This window comes from Chrysochloris asiatica, unplaced genomic scaffold, assembly GCF_000296735.1.
Source record: "Chrysochloris asiatica unplaced genomic scaffold, ChrAsi1.0 scaffold00091, whole genome shotgun sequence".
In the NCBI taxonomy this organism is placed as follows: Eukaryota; Metazoa; Chordata; class Mammalia; order Afrosoricida; family Chrysochloridae; genus Chrysochloris; species Chrysochloris asiatica.
The window spans coordinates 7593360-7615868 of NW_006408609.1; the positions used below are offsets into that span (position 1 = coordinate 7593360).

Consider the following 22509-nt stretch of genomic DNA (forward strand, 5'->3'; position numbering starts at 1 on the left):
CATCCATATGAGGCTATTGAAAATACCATGGCCTGGGTCAGGCGCACCTTAGTCCTCATAATAGTGAAGTTCAAATACACTTTGAATGAAGAGATCAGACTAAAACATACTGATTTGGGGTGAAATTTTCTTAGGAATTTACTTAGTTAGGAAAAACCCTTGTGACACAGTGACTATGTGCTGAGTTGCCAACCAAGAAGTTGGTAGTTTAAACCATCAACATCTTAGTGTGAAAAAGATGTGATAGTCTGCTTATCTAAGAATTTACACCATTGAAAACCCTAAGGGGCAGGTCTACTCTGTCCTTGAGGGCCCCTGAGTCAGGATCAACTCCACAGCAGCAGGTTTTGTTTAGTTGGTAATTTAAGTACATGATTTTGATTCTTCTGTACTTGAAGTTTAAGGACATAAAGGGAAAATAAGGAGAACAATTCAGCGAGGGATTTTTTCCCCAAGTCCTTTGATTTATTCATCCGTGAACTCAGAAAATTGATTATTAACAAGTATGGAAATTAGCTCAAGAATATGCCTCTAAAGTTAAAAAAAATAAAAAGACTTATTCAATTGAGTTTGGAAAGTAAACTATTTTCTGAGTATTTACAAAATATATTTGTATTATCTTCTTGTAAAAAATACCTAAAAACACTAAAATTTCTTTGTCATGTTGCTTAGGCAAACTTGTATTAAAGAATTTATATTAAAACAAATTTAAATAAAATCTGGAATTCTGGCAGGGAAAGATTTTAGTGGAAAAAGACATTTAGTTATTCCTTTCTTATGAATAAAGTATAGTAAAGCATAATTTTACCATGAATCTCATTATAGTGGAAAGAGCATGAACTTATTCCTTTTAGAATTCTACTCAACCACATGCTTTCTGTGTAGCTTAAAAGAAAAGCTCTTTAAAACCTCCAGCTCACTGTCAGAAAAATGAGGCTATTGATATATATATTTCTGATATATTGATAATACAAAGGCTTTCAACAGTGTAAATCATGACAAACTTTGGACAACATTGAAGAGTATGAGTATTTTGGAACACTTAATTGTGCTCATGAGGAACCTGTACATAGACCAAGAGGCAGTTGTTCGTATAGAACAAGTAGACACTGAGTGGTTTAAAATTAAGAAAGGTATGCATCTGGATTGTATTCTTTCACCATGCTAATTCAATCTATACACTAAGCAAATAATCCAAGAAACTGAATTTTGTGATTAAGAACTTTGCATTGGGACTGGAGCAAGATGCATTAACAACCTGCAATATGCAGATGATAGGATTTTGCTTGCTGAAAGGAAAGGCCATTTAAAATTTGGGTGAAGATCAAAGACCAAAAACTTCAGTATAGGTTACACCTGAATTCAAAGAAAACAAAAATCCTTACCACTGGACCAATAGAATAGCATGATGATAGCTAGAGAAAAGAATAAGTTGACAAAGATTTCATTTTTCTTGGATCAACTCTCAGCACTCATGGAAGCAGCAGTCAAGAAATCAGACAACAGTAGTGCATTAAGGAAATCTGTAGCACAAGAATTCTTTTAAAGAATTCAAGAGGAGTAAGGTGTGCCTGACTCAAGCCATTGTATTTTCAGTAGCTTCATAGTCATGTGAAATGGGACAGTGAATAAGGAAGATCCTAGAAGAACTGATGCATTTGAGTTATGGTGTTGGAGAAGAATATTAAAAATGCCATGGACTGTTAAAAGAACAAACAAATCTGTGTTGGAAGAAGAACAGCCAGAATGTTCCTTTGAAGGCAGGATGGCACACCTTCATCTCTCATAGTTTGAATGTATTATCAGGGTGGACAAGTCCCTGGAGAAGTGCATCATGCTAGGTGTAGAGGAGGGTTAGCAAAAAAGAGGAAGACCCATAATGAGATACATTGACAGGATGTTGCAGGACTGGACAGTGTTTCATTCTGTTGTGCATAAAGTCACTTTGACCTGAGAACTAGAAGTTATGTCATCAGAACTATTGAGTGTTGCTGAGAACTAGAAGTTATGTCATCAGAATTTCAGATACCACCAGGACAACACATGGTGGAAAGGTTTTAGTGGAGCTTCCCAATGAAGACAAACTTGGCAATCTACTTCTTAAACTAAGAACATGACAATCTACTTCTTAAAAATTAATCCATGAAAACATTATGAAAAACAGTGGATCTGATACAATAAAGGAAGATGAGTACCTGAGAGGGAAGGTGCTCAAAATACCACTGAAGCTATTGGCTTGCAGTTTTCAAGAGGGAGTTTAGTTTCAGAGTGTAAGGGGTTGGGGGAGGTAGAATCCCCACTGAATAGTTTCATCTTGTCTAGACAGGTCCGGTGAAAGGAGCTGGAGATAAGATTCTTATGATTCAGTAGTGAATAATTGTTATCATGACTCACTGCAATCGTCACAAGTGTGAAAAGGTAGAAGTTTGGTAACATAAAGCGGGAGTAGTTAATCTTAAATTCTAGGACCAGAGGACCTAGGACCATCAAGGAAGAAGAGCATAAGCGGAATGTGGGACGCTATCCAGAGAAACAGCAACACCAGAGATGGAGTCAGAGGAGATGGCATGGAGAGATAAAGCAGCTGAGTACTAAATACTCATGGAAAGAGAAAGGCTGTGTGCTGGTGGCCAGGAGGCAGGCTTGCAGAATGTGCCCTTTGATTGTTTAAATAATTATATATTCCTGAGTGTTTTTGTGTACATTCAAAAAAACACAACAGAGGGAATGTAAGCAAGTACTGTTGAATGATGATACACAGAGGGGATTGTAATCTTTGCAATGAAACGAAATACAATAAGATTAGTATAAAACCAGTGTTCTCCCATGTAAATTATCATTCAATTCACAATAAAAACTTTAAAAAAACAAAACAATGAGGATGTACTGCCTAATCAAAGTAGAGCTGACCTTGCTGTGGATGTAATAAAACTTTTGGGACTTTCATTCACTGATGAGGCACCACTCAAAATGAAAAGAAATGATTGCAAGCCTCCGTTATTAATTAGAATGTGTACTGTACAAAATATGTATATAGGACTACTGGAAGTCATAAAAAATGAATTGTGACAAATAGATAAGAATATCCTAGGCATCAGTGAGCTGAAGTGGACTGTTGTTGGCCATTTTGAATCAGACAATCATCTAGTCTATTCTGCCAAAAATGGTAAATTGAAGAGGAATGACATCACATTCACTGTCAAAAAGAAGTACAATATCAATGATAGCATAATATTCATATGCCAACAAAGAAGAACAGTTAACATGAGTATTATTAAAACTTTCACATGAACAACTAACACCAAATATTAAAAAAATAATAAAATTGAAGACTTTTTCCAACTTCTGCAGTCTGAAATTTATCAAACATGCATTGACGATGCATTGATAGTTACTGGTGATTGGAATGTGGAAACTGAATTAAAAAAAAAAAAAAGAACAGTAGTTGGAAAATATGGCCTTGGTGATACATACTACTCTGGAGTTCTCAAAATGAGAAATTGATTCAATGGAAATACCTTTTTTCAACAACATAAATAAATGGTATATGAGCTCTGATAGCATAGTGGTTACGAGCTGGGCTGCTAATTTCAAGATCAGCAGTTCAATACTACCAGTGGCTTTGTGGGAGAAAGATGAGGCTTTCTGCTCCTGTAAAGATTTACAGGCTCGAAAACCCTGTACAGGGTCACTATGGGCTGGAACCTACTCGACGACACTTAACAACAACAACACACATGTATACGTTGGAACAAACACTGTTAAAATCAACTATATCTTTGAAAAGAAATAAAGGAGAAGCTCAACATCACCAATTGGAACAACACTAGGGGCTGACTGTGAAAGAGAGAATACAAGTTCATGAAAGCCAAAGTACAACCTTGAGTATTGTTGTTGTTAAGTGTCTTTGAGTCAGTTCCCACTCACAGCAATCCTGTTTTTGAGGAGTGACTGGTGGGTTTGAACCAATACTTAACTTATAATACCATACCAGAGCTCCAGCCTTGAGTATGTTGTTGGTGTTAAATGCTGTCTAGTTGTTTCTGACTTAAAACAATCCTGTATAGGGTTTCCAAGGAGCAGCTGGTTGGTCTGAACTACTAACCTTGTGGTTAGCTGCCCAGTACTTATCCTACAGCATCACACCAGGACTATCTTGAGTATATTGTTGTTAAATGCTGTTGAGTCAGTTCCATCCCATGGAGACCCTGTATAGGGTTTCTGAGGAGCCACTGATGAGCTTGAACTGCCGAACTTGCAGTTCAAATGGATTTGCAGTCTGATGCATTAACCCACAGTGCCACACCAGGACTCCTACCTGAATTTGAGGTCATTTCAAAAATAGATTTGATAGAATCTAAAGGACCTCTGGTAGCGTAGTGGTTACAAATAAGGGTGCTAATTTCCTGGTCAGCAGTTTGAAACTACCAGCTGTTCCACTGGAGAAAGATGAGGCTTTCTGTTCCCATAAAGATTTACAGCCTCCGAAACCCTAAGAAGGGTTGCTATGAATCGGACCACAGCACATAACAACAACAATATGCTTCAGTAAAAGAAGTGATGCAATTGTTTACATACAATACTTACAAATTTAGCAGTTTTTGAAAAGAAATGCACAAAACACTTGCTAAAAATAACATTTAAAATGAGAAAAACTCAGAGCATTACTGTCATGCACTCATGGCACAGCGAGGGAGAGCTCCAGGCTCCCAGTGAGAACTACAAAACTTTTAATGTGCTTCCATATATTTGTTGTAAGACCACCTAGACATTGTGAAGAATAAATTCAAATGCCATATTCCAAAAAAAAAAAAAAAAATTGACACTTTGAACACCAGTGATGGAAGACCAAACAAGTTTGTGAAATACCATCAAGGACTGTATGCATCAAGAAAACAAAATCATTAAAAGATAGGAAAGAAAGAAAACACCAGAATGAAGAGACTGAAACTTGCTCTAGACTCATGGTGGTGCTGGTGGTGGTTTTGTACCGGGGAGTCAGTTCCAATTCATAGTGACCCTGCATAGTGTTTCCGAGGCTATAAATCTTTAGAGGATCAGAAAGTCTCATCTTTCTCCTGTGAAACAGCTGATAATTTCAAACTGCTGACCTTGATTTTGGCAGCCCAACTCATAACCCCTACACTACCAGAGCTCCTACTCTAGACTCATTGGGAATCTGAAAAAAAAAATGGTGAAGTAAAAGAGCTGAAGATTTCCAAGGACAGCCTGAGAGGACAAACTAAAGTATCATAATGATAAGTGAAAATACCTGGAGTTAGAACACTACAAAGGGAAAACACACTCAGTTCAATGTGAAAGAACTGAAGTAAAAAAATCAAACCTCAGTTTCCCATATTGAAGGGTTCTATGGTATTTTCAGTCACCTCATATGTCATATGAAAGCTGAATAATGAATAAGGAAGGACAAAGAAGAATTGATTCATTTGAATTATGGCGCTTGCCAAGAATATTGAAATTGCCAAAAGAACAAGCAAAATTGTGTTGGAAGAAGTACACTAAGACTGGTCCTTAGAAGGGTCCTTAGAAGTGAAGCTGGTGAGACTTCATTTCATATACTTTATACTTATTATCGGGAGGAGCCTGTCCTTGGGAAGGGCAGTATGTTGGTAAAGCAGGGGGTTAGTGAAAAAGAGAAAGACCGTTGATGAAATGGAGTGACACAGTGGTTACAAAAAATTGACCCAAGCATAGCGAACATTATGAGAATGGCTTAGGACCAGGCAGTGTTTCTCTCTGTTGCAAATAGGGGTCAGTATGAGTAAGAACCCATCTCACCTCCACCTAACATATCAACTATGTACTATATTATGCTAAAATGTATAACAACTACATTGCACTGTTATTGTTGCTGTTGTTAAGCGCCATCGAGTCGGTTCTGACCCATAGCGACCCTGTACAGGGTTTCCGAGGCTGTAAATCTTTACTGGAGAAGAAAGTCTCATCTTTCTCCCATGGTGCAACTGGTAGTTTCGAACTGCTGACCTTAACGTTTGCAGCCCGATTCGTAACCACTTCGCTACCAGAGCTCTTTGCGCTGTTATAGCATTGACTAAATGGCAGCTATTATTACTATTATCATTGTTATTGTTTTAAGTGCTGTTGAGTTTGTTCCAACCCATAGCTACTCTATCTTGGGTTTCTGAGGAGTTGCTGGTGAGCTTGAACTGCTAACCTTGTGGTTCATACCAACTTTACCATCTAGATCATTAACCCACAACACCATTAATATCAATATTAATAATAGGAGGACAAAAAGAATCAGGACATTTATAACAATTTAATCTAAGTAACAGTTCTGATTCTTTCTTGTTTTGTTTTAAACATAAAATGAATTTCATAAACGTTGTTGTTGTTAAGTGCCGTCAAGTCGGTTCCAACCCACAGCGACCCTAAACAGGGTTTCTGAGACTGAAATCTTTACGGGAGCAGAAAACCTCATCTTTCTCCCTTGGAACCACTTGGCTATTTTGCTTTAGTTTATTTTCAGAGTCTGATATTTAAAATAGTAATAATAATAATACTTGTGTGACAGTAGTATTGCAATGATTGTATTCTCTAGGACCCCATTTTATTTTCTGGAACCCTTCAAATAAACCTGGATCCTCTGGAGAAATATTCCGATAATGAGCTGTGGGAAGCACTAGAACTGTGCCACTTAAAAGACTTTGTGCAGTCCCTTCCCAAGAAGCTGCTGCATGAGATCTCTGAGGGTGGTGAAAACCTCAGGTAAGCTGCTAAGCACAGAACTTGCTGAAGTCATTCATTCCAGACTTACTAGGAGCTTGAATTTGCCTCAAAAGGAAGTTTACTCCTGAGCCCCAAGGTGTTTGTTTGTGCTGTTCAAAATACTCTATTGCAGACAAGGAATAGAATGGTCGCTGCAGAAGCAGCTCACTGCTAGTGAAGGGAAAGAAACAGGGAAAAAACAGTACCAATGCAATATGAAAATCACTGTTTCATTGAATCTGGTAAAGATTTCTACCATAATATTCTTTGAACTTATTTATAGCCTATGTTGTTGTTGTTAAGTACTGTCTAGTTAGTTCCGACTCATAGTGATCCTGTATAGGGTTTCTAGGGAGCGACTGGTGAGTTCAAACTGCTGACCTTGCTGTTCAAACCAGCTTCCTGGTCTAGTGCTTATCCTACAACGTCACACCAGGAATCCATAACATATGTAATGGGCTGTTTTTATTTCATCAATATTTGATGTCTTAGGACAGTCACTTTGAGATAATCAGAGACATAAGGACAATGAGCCAGACCTGCTAAGACCCTGCTCAGTTACATAATTCCAACTTTTGCTCTAATTACTTTCTCCTTTCCTGTCTGCTTGTGACATACAGGCTGTACTGCTTCATGCCTCTGTCAGCCCAGCTCTTGTCTGACTCAGGGAGTTTGTATCTGCTGTTCATTTTCTCTCAAACAAGCTTCCCCTAGATCTCTGTGTCATTCTCTTTCTACTTCCTTTTGATATTGGCTCAAAGGTGGCTTTCCAGTGAGACCTTCTTTGGCACCCCCATTTAAAACGCCAATCCCGACAACCACATTTTATATTCCCCTTTCCTGAGTGTTTAAATTCATTATTACTTACTATATACTTAATATTTTTTAAATACTATCACAAATATCAAGAATAAAAAAGGGTTATCTCTACACGTGTTGTATACATCACAAACATAAAGAGAAAATGCTTTAAACAACTTTATGTCAATACATTTGGACATTTACTGAAAAGGATAAGTGTGTAGACAATCCCAGCTTATAAAACTGACACATAAAGAAACAACATTTGGGTAGATGAAGAGGTCATAATATCTATGCTTTCCCCAGATTTTTAGGTACTGTTTGGGAAAGGAATTGTGTAAGTATATCTTGAACACTGTCAAAATGCAACTAAGATTTTATTATTAAAATGTTACTAATTAAAAAATACTATAATATTCTTGTTGGAGTCCCTGGGAGATGACATGGTTAATCAACCTACTAATCTAATGACAGAGTCCTGGTGTGGCGCTGGGGGCTAATGTGCCGAACTGCATAGCCGTTTGAACTGCAAGGTCGGTGGCTCAAGCTCACCAGCTGCTCCTCAGAAACCCTATACAGGATTGATCTGGGTCAGAACTGACTCAACAGCACTTACCAACAACAACATTATAATAATGAAATGTTGACAATTTGAATCCTCCTAGAGGCCAGTCCTCAAAAACCCTTTGCAGGGTCGCTATGAGTTGAAACTGACTCCAAAGCACTTAATAACAAGAGGTACCTATGATAAAGATGTGATGATCAATTTTCAAAAATTCAGCCATTGAAAACCAGAGTAATAGCGCAGTTCTACTCTGACACACATGGGATCACCGTAAGTTGGAATCAGTTAGTTCAATGGTAACTCACTAGTATACTCTTGCGGTATAAACATATACTCTTATTACTATGCATTTTGTTTAATTTTCATGTTTACTTTTTCTGTCTCCCCAATGAAAATATCAGCTTCACGCAGACAGAGATCTCTATTTTATTTCTTCATTCCCGAAACTTAGACAAATACCCAGCACATAATAATCACTTGATAAATACTTACTGACTGAAAAAATGAATGAGTGAATGTTTGTGGGAGGGTAGAAGGAGACTGAATAATAGTATATCATAACTTTGTTGTTGTTGTTAAGTGCCACAGAGTCAGCTCCAACTCACAGTGACCCTGTATAGGGTTTCCGAGAAGCAACTGGTGAGGTTGAACCACTGACCTAGCGTTCAAATGACTCTTCAGTCCAGTGCTTATCCTGCAGCTCCATACCAGCACTTCATATCAGAATTTTAGAACAGTAAAAGTGTAACCATAAAGTAAATTATAAAATTCATTTATGATTTTTTTTTTTAACAGTGTTGGACAACGGCAGCTTGTCTGTCTGGCTCGTGCTTTGCTTCGGAAAACAAAAATCCTTATTTTAGATGAGGCAACCGCCTCCATAGATTTTGAAACTGATAACTTGGTGCAGAACACTATCAGGAAGGAGTTTTCCGACTGCACCATCCTGACGATTGCTCACAGACTGCATTCGATCATTGATTCTGACAGGTACGCTTTATTTCTCTTTAGGAATAGCAGGTTTACCACTTAGATATAGATAGGACATACAAAGCATACTTAACTATTTGCCATTAATAAAGAAATGTATCTGTATTGAGAGATACAACATGTTTTTTTTTCCTAATGGCAAAGAAGGTGTTTTTCAGAGTAATTAGAAGAAATTTTTAACACTAAAAGAATAACATTGGAAAACATGATTTCTTTCCAAAGTTAAATAATACCTGTATTTTCTACTTTCTGAAGTAGCGAACTAACACAGTGACTTAGAAACTTTCATTAGCAAGACCAGAAACGATGAGCTGGAATAGTGATTATGCGTTACTTCACTGGTTCTCTTCATGTTGCAGAGTGATTGTTCTAGAATCTGGGAGGATCAAAGAATTTGAAACACCACAGAATTTGATACAAGAGAAAGGACTTTTCTTTAAAATGATAACAGAAGCTGGAATAACGCAAATCTCCAAGATAAAAAAATAAGTAATTTTAGCTTTATGTTGATTATATGGAAGAAAAAAAAACTGCCATGTATAAAAATAATATTGATGTCTGGATTCGTGGAAAGAGAGGAACTGGGTGCTGGTGGCCAGGTGGCAGGCTTTCAGAATGTATCCTTTGGTTGTTTAAATTCTTATATATTTCTGAATGTATGTCTGTGTACAACCCCCCAAAAAAAACAAAAAACAACAGAGGGAATGGAAGAAAATACTGTTGAATGATGATGCACAGAGGCAATTGTAATTATTGCAATGAAACGATGGTGTAAAACCTATGTTCTGTGTTCTCCCAGGTAAACTATCTATCAGTTCACAATAAGAACTTAAAAAATAAAAAGAATATTGATGAGGCATAAATGTACAAGGGCATCTGCTAAGCATTTGCTGCACCCTTTCTCTCTTCCATTCATGTCATCTAGAATACCGACTTTCTTTACGTTGCATAAATGCTAAGAACTACACATCCTTTAAACCACTAACTTCGGTCACTCATCACCTCCTCACTGAAGCTTCTCCTGATCGCCCTACCTTCACTCCAGTCTGATTTAGATATCCCTTATCTATACTCTTACTTGTCCTATGTGTATACTTTCAATATGACAGCTACCTTACTCTATTTTAATTATTTTCATTGACTGTCTCCTCCACTAGATAAAGAAGATTAAGTGTCCAATTTTAATCATCTTTGTATATTAGAATCTTAGCATAGTGCCTTTCATGTAGATTCCCAACAAATGTTTGTTAAAGTAATGTTTATACACATTTTGTTAATGTTTATACACATATAGAATATGTGCTTCACTATAATACAATTGATAAATAGTGGAGAAATCACAGAAATAATAATGAGAGCTCTTCATCTACCTTTTGGAAAGGGTAATTATATATTAAATGAATTTGATGGTCTGTTTAATTTAAAAAATGTTTTATGTTTACCTTTGAATAAAAAATATGTAATATAATTTTTGTCTGTATCAATCTGAGTGGTTATACATTAGTTGGTACATGTTTAGGAGAAGATGGTTGATTTATTGTACTAATCATATTTGAAGGACTTTTTTCATTTAGTAGTTTTATGACGTACTAGAAACAGTATAGTTTTCCTGAATTGCCTTTCATATCTGAAGTGTTCAAACTTCAATGGTATTTTTCTTTTAAGATGATTTTAATAAAATATGTTAAATATCACTTATGGATCACCAATCATTTATTTCATTCTTCTTTTGCACATGCACAACTCTTGGCTCATTCCCTGTGTGTTTATAAAAGTTTCCTTAAACTGTGAATTCATGTATCACCAACAGTCTCTTCACATTAGAATCTTCTAATGTAACTTCAAGTAAGCTACAGGAGGTTTTGTCCTTTTTATTCCGTTAAGTGCCTATCACTGTGCTTTGCACTCAGTATACATTGAAGAAACAGCTGTTGAATTCTGTTTTTTAAAAGGAATATAGATATTTCATTAACAGCAGGTAACATGTGTTTTAGCCTCTTTCCTCCTACAATTTTAATGAAATCAATCAGAGCAGTTGTATGTGGCACTGTAGAATAAGAACTAGACTCAAGTTGGTTTGAACTGCAAGGTCAGTGGTTCAAATCCACCAGCCATTCATCAGAAACCCTATACTGGGTCACTATGAGTTGGAAACAACTCAACCACCCTTAACAAAACAATAACAATAATGGTAAATCTTCAGTTGTTGTTGTTGTTGGTTGTTGTTGTTGTTGTTGTTGCTGTCGAGTTGGTTCTGATACATAGCAACTCTATGCATGACAGAATAAAACACTGTCCAGTCCTGCACCATCCTTACAATTATTATATTTGAGCCCGTTGTCGCTGTTGCTGTGCTAATCCGTCTTTTAGGGATATTCCTCTTTTTCCCTGACCCTCCATTTTACTAAGAATAAGTTCCTTCTCCAGGAATGTGTCCTGACAACATGTCAAAATAACAAGAGATAAAGTCTCGCCATTCTCATTTCTGAAGAGCATTCTGGCTACATTTTTTCTAAAACAGATTTGTTTATTTTTCTGGCATCCCATGGTATTTTTAATATTCTTCACCATCATAATTCAAGATAACAATTCTTCTACAGTCTTAAGTCATTGTCCAATATTCACATGCGTATGTGGTGACTGAAAATACCATGGCTTGGGTCAGGCACACCTTAGTCCTCAAACTGTTATCTTTGCTGTTAAACACTTTAAGCAGGTTTTTTGCAGCAGTTTCGCCTAATGCAATACATCATTTAATTTCTTGACTGCTGCTTCCATTAGTGTTGATTGTGGATCCTACCAGTAATAACATGGATGAATCTCACAAACATAATATTGAATGAAAGAATCCAGCTATTAAAGAATACTCTCTAATATGATTAAAATATAGAATTATGTTTATATAAAAGTAAAAAATAAACCATTTCAAAGGGAAAATTAATCTCTCCAATGAAAGGATACTGGTTAACCTTGGCAGGGAAAATAAGTAATTGAAAGAGTGAACAAAGTAGCTTGTGGGTTACTGATTAGGTTTTGTTTCTTGATGTAAGTACTAGTCTGTTGTTGTTAAGTGCTGTCAAATCAGTTCCAACTCATAGAATCCCTGTGTAGGGTTTCTGAGGAGTGGCTGGTGAGTTTGAATGGTTTACTTTGTGGTTCGAAGTCCAGTGCTGATCCTACAGTGCCACACAATATTACTCTAGATAGTGGAAATTCATTGAGTTGTATATTTAGAATATGTGTAATTAAAAAAAATAAATAGGAACATTAATGGACAGAGATACTTTTATTGTTTTGAGAAATTGATGTTTCCTTCAAATTTTAATTGTGTACATCAGCCTTGTCCAATCATTAAAGTACACTAGAGGCAAAGTGTATGGTACTCCAAATGACGGGATTATACAGAAGTATAATTTGAACTGAATAAAAATCAAGTTTACTCAATGAGTGTCTGATTTGTGTGAAAATTGCAACTGCAAAATTGATTAAGAAAGTAAATACTGATTATAATTTCACTATGTAAAAATGATTGTATTAGCTGGTAGAAGAAAAGTTCTAGATGGCATAAATTTGACTTCTTTTTGAAGATAATGAAAATATTTATTATTGAAAGCCCTCTATGTGCTGGGAAAAGTGCCATGCACTTGAATCATTTGTTGTTTTCCATTTTCACTGAAGAGTATAACAAAGGTATTGTCAACTTCATTTTACTAAAGATCATACTAACATTCCAGAGATCTTTTTCAGTAAGATGTTGAGTCCAGGTCTGTGTGACTACAGAATTGATGATGCTGTGTCCAAGATACCACTTTTTAGCAGAGCCCATCAAAGAAAATTTGTACTTTAGGAATGAGCAAGAAGGATGGTAAGTTATCATCTTTGAAGGAAGAGTAAACGGAATTAGTGCTTCAAATATCTTATTTGTTTAAATCATAAGAAATAGTCATTATTGTATGTCTAAAAATGATTGAATAGGAACACTTTTATATACTTCTGGACATAGTGTTAAGGAGACTTAATATTTAATTCAATAGGTATACAAATAATAAATACTTCTTCCTAATGTAAAAGTCTATTCCTTTAGGAAAAATAACCAAGAAAAATAGAATTTAAAAAAAACTTGGTAATTAAAAGCTCTTGAGATAGTTGTTGTTTTTGTTAGGTGCCATCGAGTTGGTAGCAACTCATAGCAACCTTATGCACAGCAGAACGAAACAATGTCCAATCCTGGGCCAACCTCACTATCGCTGCCACACTTGAGTCCATCGATGCTGCCACCTGGCCAATCCATCTCGCTAGGGGTCTTCCTCTTTTTTTCTGACCCTCCATCTTACCAAGCATGATATCCTTCTCTAGCGACTCTTCCCTCCTCACAATATGTCCAAAGTATGAGAGACGAAGTTTGGCCATCTTGGCTTCTAAGGAGCACTCTGGCTGCACTTCTTCCAAAACAGATCTATTGGTTCTTTTGGTAGCCCATGGAACTTTTAGTATTCTCCTCCAACACCATAATTCAAAGGCATCAATTCTTCTATGATCTTCCTTATTCACTGTCCAGCTTTCACATGCATATGAGGTTATTGAAAATACCATGGCTTGGGTCAAGCGCACCTTAGTCCTCAAGCTGACATCTTTGCTCTTCAACACTTTAAAAAGTTCCCATGCAGCAGATTTTCCCAAAGCAATATGTCATCTGATCTCTTGACTGCTGCTTCCGTGAGTGTTGATAGTTGATCCAAGAAGAATGAAGTCCTTGACAACTTCAATCTTTTCTCCGTTGATAAGAATGTTGTTTATTGGTCCAGTGGTGAGGATTTTTGTTTTCTTTACATTGAGATGTAATCCATACTGAAGGCTGTGCTCTTTGATCTTCATCAGTAAATGTTTTAAGTCCTCTTCACTTTCAGCAAGCAAGGTTGTATCTTTTGCATATCGCAGGTTGTTAATGACTCTTCCTCCAACCCTGATGCCATGTTTTTCTTCATAGAACCCAGCTTCTCATATTATTTGCTAAGCATACAGGTTGAATAAGTATGCTGAAATAATACAACCTTGTCTACCCGATCCGCCATCTTGATACAATCCTCTTGAAATAGGGTACCTGTTAATCCTAACTTAACTGCTTACTAGGTATGTAAATTTTGGCAAGTTAGCTTAATTTTCTGTGCTTATTTGGTAGCAATAATTACACTACTATCTCAGGGGGATTTTGAGAAGCAAATCATACAGTACATAACAAAATCACGTAGAATAATGTCTGACATTGAAGGGGAAGCAGACTTTTCAAGGCTGAACATAGTGATTCTTTGCTATCTGGTAGCTTACTTCCCCTTGCCTAATCACTCTCACATAACTTTTAATGGTGGGGCCTTTGCTTCCACACTGGAGCTGCTTACCTCTTTCTTCAGTTTCATGGTACCCTCCATATGTGGAGGACAATTTCAAGTTACTGCTCCATGCTCTGACAATTGGGGAGTCAGTCAAGAGGCTGAGGAAACGGCAAGTGAAAATGAGGTCTATGTGAAGGAAATCCCAGCTTGGTCAGCATCCTCCATGTGAGGAAGCTTGGCTTATATGCTTAATGAATGTGGACTACCTCAGTAGTATGGGGATGTCCCCCCCAAATTCCAAGCAGCATAGCACAGTTGTGGAAAAGCTCATACCTTCATAAGTGTGGAAAAGAAACTTGGAGAGTAGTGGTGGCTATGGGATGGCCACTTCTGTGGTTGGTTTGACTAGCCATAAAACCCATTTAGCTCTAGCTCCTGAAGCAAACTTGAGAGCAATGTAGGAGAAGCTACAGTTGGAAAAGGATGTATGATATGCATGTATGGCCACAGGGGACATTTTAATGCCTGCCTCATTGAACAGGACAAGTAGCTACAGACACTTAATTGAAGGTTTGCAAAAACGGGAAAAATACTAGAGGCAAATATCAGGGCAGTATTAATGAAAGACCACGGGGACACAAAGATGTGGACTTCTTGGAAAAGTGAGTTCAAAATTGCCTTGAAGCAACCCTTCCACACTAGGTCATTAATTACCCATAAGATGAAGGCTATTTACATGTATGATTCCTATAGACAAGAATTTCCATCTGCCAGTTACATGGTATTACATGGTTACATGGAATACTCCTCCAGTGAGTTGATAGAGCTGTGTGGGACATTCTAGTTGGAAGGAAATGAGATTATTGCAGCTTGGTTGTTATGGCTGCAGGGTTTCAGTGACTAAATCCTTATGAATTAGAATTAGTACCTTTAAATTATAGCATTGACAAAGAATGTTAAATATACCATGGGCTGCCAGAAGAACAAACAAATCTGAGTTTTAAGAAGTACAGCAAGACTTTGTCTCATATACTTGGGCAGGGTATCAGGAGGGATCAGTCCTTGGAAGAGAACATTATGCTTGGTAAAGTAGAAGGTCAGATAGAAAGAAGAAAACCTCGGCAAGATAAACTGAAAAAAATGGCTGTAACAATAGGCTCCAATATAACAATGATTGTGAGTAGGGTGCAGGACTGAGCATTACTTTTGTTCTGCTATACACAAAGTTGCTCTACCACTTGTCTGTCAGTTTGTCATATTGTGGTGACTTGTGCTTAATTGTGTTCATGATAAATCTGTACCTGGACCAAGAGACAATTTTTCAAACAGAACATGGAACACTGAATGGTTTAAAATTAAGTAAGATGTATGACAAGGTTGTATTCTTTCACGATACTTATTCAACCTGTATGCTGAGCAAATCATCCAAGAAGCTGGGTTCTTTGAAGAAAAACGTGGCCTCAGGATTGGAGGAAGACTCATTAACAACCTGCAATATGCAGATGATACAACCTTGCTTGCTGAAAGTGAGGAGGACTTAAAACATTTACTGATGAAGATCAAAGACCACAGCCTTCAGTATGGATTACATCTCAATGTAAAGAAAACAAAAATACTCACCACTGGACCAATAGAAAACATTCTTAGAAAAGTTTTCAAGGACTTCATTCTTTTTGGATCAGCTATCAAAACTCACGGAAGCAGCAGTCAAGAAATCAAATGACATATTGCATTAGGCAAATCTGCTGCACAAGACCTTTTTAAAGTGTTGAAGAGCAAAGATGTCAGCTTGAGGACTAAGGTGCACCTGACCCAAGCCATGGTATTTTCAATAACTTCATATGCATGCGAAAGCTGGACAATGAAGAAGGAACACCGAGAAGAATTGATGCTTCTGAGTTAGAGAATATTGTTGATGTTGGAGGAGAAAGTGCCATGGGCTTCCCAAGGAACCAATAGATCCGATTTGGAAGCAGTGTAGCCAGACTGCTCCTTGGAGGCCAAGATGACCAAACTTCATCTCTCATATTCTGGACATGTTGTCAGGAGGGACCAGTCGCTGGAGAGGGATATCATGTTTGGCAAGGTGGATGGTCAGAGAAAAAGAGGAAGACTCCCAACAAGATGGAATGGCCAAGTGGCAGCATTGATGGACTCAAGTGTGGTAACAATAGTGAGGTTGGCCCAGGATCGGGCAGTGATTTGTTCTGTTGTGCATAGGGTAGCTATGAGTCGGTACCGTCTCAATGGCACCTAACAACAACAACAACAATTCTAATTCATTCTAACTTATTCCTTATTCCATTGTCCAGTTTTTACATATATATGAGGTGTTAGAAATTAGCATTGCTTGGATCAGGCATACCTTTGTCCTCAAAGTGACATATTTGTGTTTTAACACTTTAAAGAGATATTTTTTTGTAGATTTACCCTATAATACGTTGTTGTCATTTGATTTCTCGGCTACTGCTTTCATGTATGTTGTGAAGCACAGTGAATTCCTTGACTGCTGGGGACAGCGTATGCAGACCCTGGGTTGATCAGTGGCCCTGTGACATGGATGAAAATCCAACCCCGTGACCCTCCTCAGGACTGCAAGCCATGGACCCTGAGGGCCAAGGAAGTGACCTCCTGACGTCCTGGGTTCATTGTTTCTTGCGAACTCACTGGTTGGCTACCTTTGTGTAATTTTCTTTGGTCCTAATATTGTTTATTCTATGCTTCTAACTCCAGTAATTGTAGCTTCTGAGAAAATGGTTTCTTTTACAATGCCTCTCTTAATGCCTCCACTGTGTTGGCAGTGCGTGGAGTCCTGGGAACAAATCTTTCTGAGAAACAAGTGATAGCCACCTGGGATGAATGTCAGAACTGCTCCTTATTTGATTATTCAGTTATGTTTGATATCCATGAACAATAATGGGTTTGAAACCCCTTTTTAAGCCGAGGCAGTAAAAAGTTTCCTCAGATAATTCAGAAAGGCCAGGAACAATTATATTGGGAATATGAGAAAAGGTGTTTAGAAAAAAACTACCCAAGTTTTGTAAATAAAGTGGAATGGTAAATTCTGGGAGTGTTGGATTAGAGGATAATAGTGGCAGCCCCATTAAACCGCCTCTGAATATAATCAGTTTAACCCAGATGCTCTCCTTCCTCCTGAAACTATATAGGAATGTGATAATTAAGAACAATGTAGCATTTTAGATATAGATAAATGAAGCCCAGTGCCTGAGATCTTGCTCACAAATACAAGTTTGAAAAGTGTACAGAGACAGCTTGGCTCCTTTCAGGAACCTTGCTTTATGTTAAGTATCCTTAAGAAAATGCACGTTGCTGCTCTAGATCATTTAAGCCTAAAAATTAATATATAACAGCTTGATTGAACCTTTTTTCTGTAAAAATAAAAATGTTAGATTGTTAAGAAAAACCATGAAAATATCTTAAAAGTTGTTCCTGTGAATTATTATGTCCTGTTTTGAATGATTAATCACATTTCAGTTCTGCATCCTACCTTATCTAAAGAATCACTTCCTCCCTTTGTGAATTACATCCTTCCTTTGTAACAAATCCCTCCCTAAAAAAAGAGAATAAAAGACTGAGGTAGAGTGAGTTCTGCGTGCAATGCTAGGCAATATGCTTGCAGATCTGCCTACCTGCCAGCTTGCATATCTGTGTGTCTGTCTTTTTTGTATATATTTCGTCTCTCTCTTCCTCTATCCCTTTCACTGCCAGATCTCCCTTCTTCGTGACACCCACACTTCCTTGTCGAGACTGTACCCCAACATAGGACCTTGACACTTGACAACTTCAAATTTTCTCTCCATGCATTATGATGTTGCAAGAAATTTTGTTTCCTTTACATCAAGGTGGAATCCATAAGTTTTAAAGTTACAAGTGTCGTATCATTTGAAATATTTTAGAAGGTCCTTTATAAGCCATTGTAATCAGTTCTAACTCATAGCAATCTTGTAGGATAGAGTAAAATTGTCCAATAGGGTTTCCACGTCTGTAAATCATTACAGAAACAGATTGTCCGATTTTTCTCTAGCAGAGCAGCTGTGGAGTATGAATTGACAATCTTTAGGTTTGCAGTCAAGCGATTAACCACTGCACCAACAGGTTTGTGGGGTAGCTCAAAAAATAGCTGATAAGATATAGAACTAACTGCTTTTGTTCCTGCTTAAGCATTTAAATAACTTCATATGAGGAAAATTACATTTATTCTTCCTAAAACTTAGCAATTTTTTGAAACCAAGGAAAATTTATTTTTTATATTTCATCAGAATTCTCAGAACTTTCAAAAACTTTAGAGTCATACGGGTTAGGTTCTTAAGGATGTGAGGAAAAATAATAACCTATTCTGTTGTGATATTTTCTTGTAACACCACATAAATTGACAAGTTACTGTGCATCTTTACTATTTCCTGATCTTTCCATGATGCCCTTCATAACAGCAAATACTCATTTAGCATGTTGTGATTCAGGCACTCACAAAAACTCAAATTAGTAGGTACTATTATCTATATTTTATACTTAAGAAGCCTGTAAATTCTACACCTGCTGGTCAAAAATGGAAAGGATTAAATAGCACCATATACATATTTAACATCTGGCAAGTGAGGTATTTCATGGATATTATCTAGAAGCTGACTTAGTAGGGTAAGCACTGGACTGCTAACCACAAGGTTGGTGGTTCACACCCACCAGCTGCTTCTTGGAAACTCTAAACAGAGTCATTATGAGTTGGCACTGATTCAATGGCACTGAACAATAACATGTAGCAGTTTAATAACTGAACAAAAAAGGTAACACTTGTCTGTGCTTTACGGTGGATAAAGCAGTACAACATGGAGTTAAAAACATTAACTGGATTTGAATTCTAGTAATGGCTATTTCTTAGTTACATACTCCTGAGAAAATATCCTAACAACTCTATGCCTATGAGAATAGTGCCCATTTAGAAGTTTGATAGATCTAAATTGATTAGTGTTTGCAAAATATTTACAACAGTGCATAGCACAGAACGAGTACTCTATTAGTCATATATAACAGTATAGCAAATCAATCCAACTTGTTTAAAACAAAAATATTCATGTTCCTGCGGGTCTGGGATCTGGAAGCCGCTTAGTTGGATTCTTCCAGGTTAGAGCTTGTTTGCATTTTAAGTTGACTGTAGTTGTACAATCTGAAATCTTGACTAGGAGGGTCCACTTTCTAGAAGGCTAACTCACATGGCTGAACCTTGGTGCTGGCTGCAGGAAGGAATGTCTCTAAATCTCCACAGGACCACTTATCTTTCAGGGCATTTCTTCTCCACCTGCATTCACCAGCAAGATAGCCTGGTTTCATTTACATAGCAGATAGATTCCAAGAGAAAGTGAGGTGGTAAGCGAGAGATCTTGCATCCAAATCAAGTCACTCTTTTAATAGCTTAATCTTGGAAGTGCTTTCCCAGCACTTCTGCAGTATATTATTCATTAGTACTATATTATTTTATTTAGCACAAACTCAAGGGGAAATTACACAGGGAGGTGAACATTAAGTGGGGATTATTGTCATACTGGAAACACACATGCATTTTGAGAAACTGTGTATGAAATACCACTAGATGTTCTTAGATATTTGAGTTCTTCAGTTTGTTGTTAAACACCTTAAAATCAGTTCCAACTCATAGCAACCTTGTAGAGGGTTCCCAAGGAGTGGCCAAATGGGTTAGAATATCATGCTCCACTGTTAGTAATCCACTGTGTACCCTACAATGCCACAACAGAAGCTCTTCAGTGGTGGTGGTGATATGCCGTGAAGTCAGTTCCGACTCACAGTAGCTTTGTATAGGGTTTCTGAGGCTGTAAATCTTTATGGGAGCAGAAAATCTCATCTTTCTCCTATGGAGCAGCTGGTAGTTTCGAACTGCTAACCTTGAGGTTAGCAGCCAGACTCATAACCACTACGCTACCAGAGCTCCTTAGTTTGTTGTTGTTCTTAAGTGTCGCCAAGTCAGTTCCGACCTATAGCGAGGAACAGCTATAGAGCTTGATCTGCCGACCTTGCAGTTCAAATGGCTTTGCAGTCTGGCGCATTAACTCATTGAGTGAATGCCAGAACTCCGAGCTCCTTAGTAGTGGTGGTAAAATCACCATTTAGAAAACACATGAATTAATATTGCAGATGATTAAGTGTACCATCTTTATCTTTTAAAAGAGTATCTTACAATTTTCTAATAAAGTTTCAATTAGTCAAACCTTATTAGAAAATTGTAAGATATTAATCATTAACCAAATATTGGTTTATTATCCATGATTACTTACTGCCTCTCTAGATTAGTTTAGCTCCCAAATCTATTATTTTCAGAATTCTGGAGATACTATAAATCTGTTAAAGAAACTGTCTCTTCTAAGTTAGAGAAATTATCCCAGTCAGGCTATAGGGAAATATGTTTTTGAAACTATCAGTAGTTATATAAGGTCTGTTGTCTTAAGCGTATTAGTTCTATCCCTACTTTCCTTATAGACATCAAAAATACACTCCAACCTATCCTGAATGAAAAATGAAAAACACAGTTTAAAAAACAAACTGCAAAATGGTATTTATTTACATTAAAATGTGAATTACCTGTATACACACATATTTAAGAGGCACAATCTGTTTTGCACAATGCATGTTAAACAAGAGTAGTATCTGTTGATAAGTCAGTGGTTTAAGTGAAAACACAGTACCAAAACATTTATGATACAAAATTAATTATTCACTCGTTCACATTTTCTAATCATATAAGACATTTAGTATTTTAATATTAGCTGAATGTACAATGAAAGTATCCTAAGTGAAAATGTCTCCAGACTGTTATGCATAAATCATTCCCCTTCAGGATGCATTCTTATCTTTTAAATAAACTACACTGATTTCAAGACTATTTCTATATAGTTCCTAAAATATGATTGAAGACAGACATTATTCCATCTTTTAAAGACAGAAGTATACTAGAGAAAATGCTAAACTACTGCCCCAAATTCCAACACTGCTATTCCGTATTTCAAATGATTTAAACTGCAATTTTAGTGCGAGATTAACTAGGTTTTCCAATTGTTTACAAAGTGTTAAAACTTTAACTGTGTCAAATATTTTAAAAGTCAAGTTTAAAAATTTTTTTTTAACTTTAGAATGTTTTAAATTAAAACTGGTAATATACAAGATTCTGAAAAAAAATTGAATACTCTTCAACAAAGACCTTTACAAAAAAATCTTTCTCAATTCTAAAATTTGCTAAAGATATATGAAGTATAAGAGAACACTTAGATATTTTTATAACGCAGTGAAGGATTCATCTTTGGCATTTCTCCATTAGAGCTAAAATAAAACATCAACAAATTACGTTTTTCTCCCTATTATAGACATCCTCTGTACACAAAAGTATTTGATTGAAATTTGTGTTTCAACAGGCATTTGGTTGCCAAGAAACATTTTTGTTAGGTCCACAAATCTTAAAAAATGTTTAGCTTTTTACTATGAAAAGCTACAATGAATGTTTGATGTTATAGAAATGAATTTGCTTAGTTATCTTCTCTGATTGGAAACTTTACACACTTGCATATTCAACAATGGATAAAGCAGACATCATTTACATTAACAAGTATGTTGACCAGGATAGCATTTTTTAATATTAATATGAAGTACGCCTTTAGCAAGAAAAAAGAAATGTATATATAGTGGGACATCACAGAAATAAACTTTTTTTTTCTTGGTCCCTGTGTCATCTTCTAAAAAGAAACAGGCAAAAATTATTACAAATGCTAAGATTCCAGCTGCTTTCCATAATGCTTCACCAATTTTTTTTTTTAACTATAATTATACACTAACTTTAAGACAGAAGTAGTCTAAATGTGATTATTTGAAAATTATAATAGAAATAATGATGGGGCTTTTAAAACTAGGTACTGTTTCTCCATTCAAAAATAAATATGGGGGAATTCTCAGTAAAACTGAACCAAGTATCATTTGATAGTTCATTTGCAAGATAAAATCTATTTACTGAAAATAAACTAATGCAAAAAGGAAAAAAACAGATATAGTAGCTTA

At 36.6% G+C, this 22509-nt stretch overlaps 1 pseudogene; it reads left to right on the plus strand.

Moving 5' to 3' along the window:
* LOC102840333 overlaps positions 1-21929 on the plus strand; it is a 134898-nt pseudogene extending 112969 nt beyond the window's left edge.
* The last annotated feature ends 580 nt before the right edge of the window (positions 21930-22509 follow it).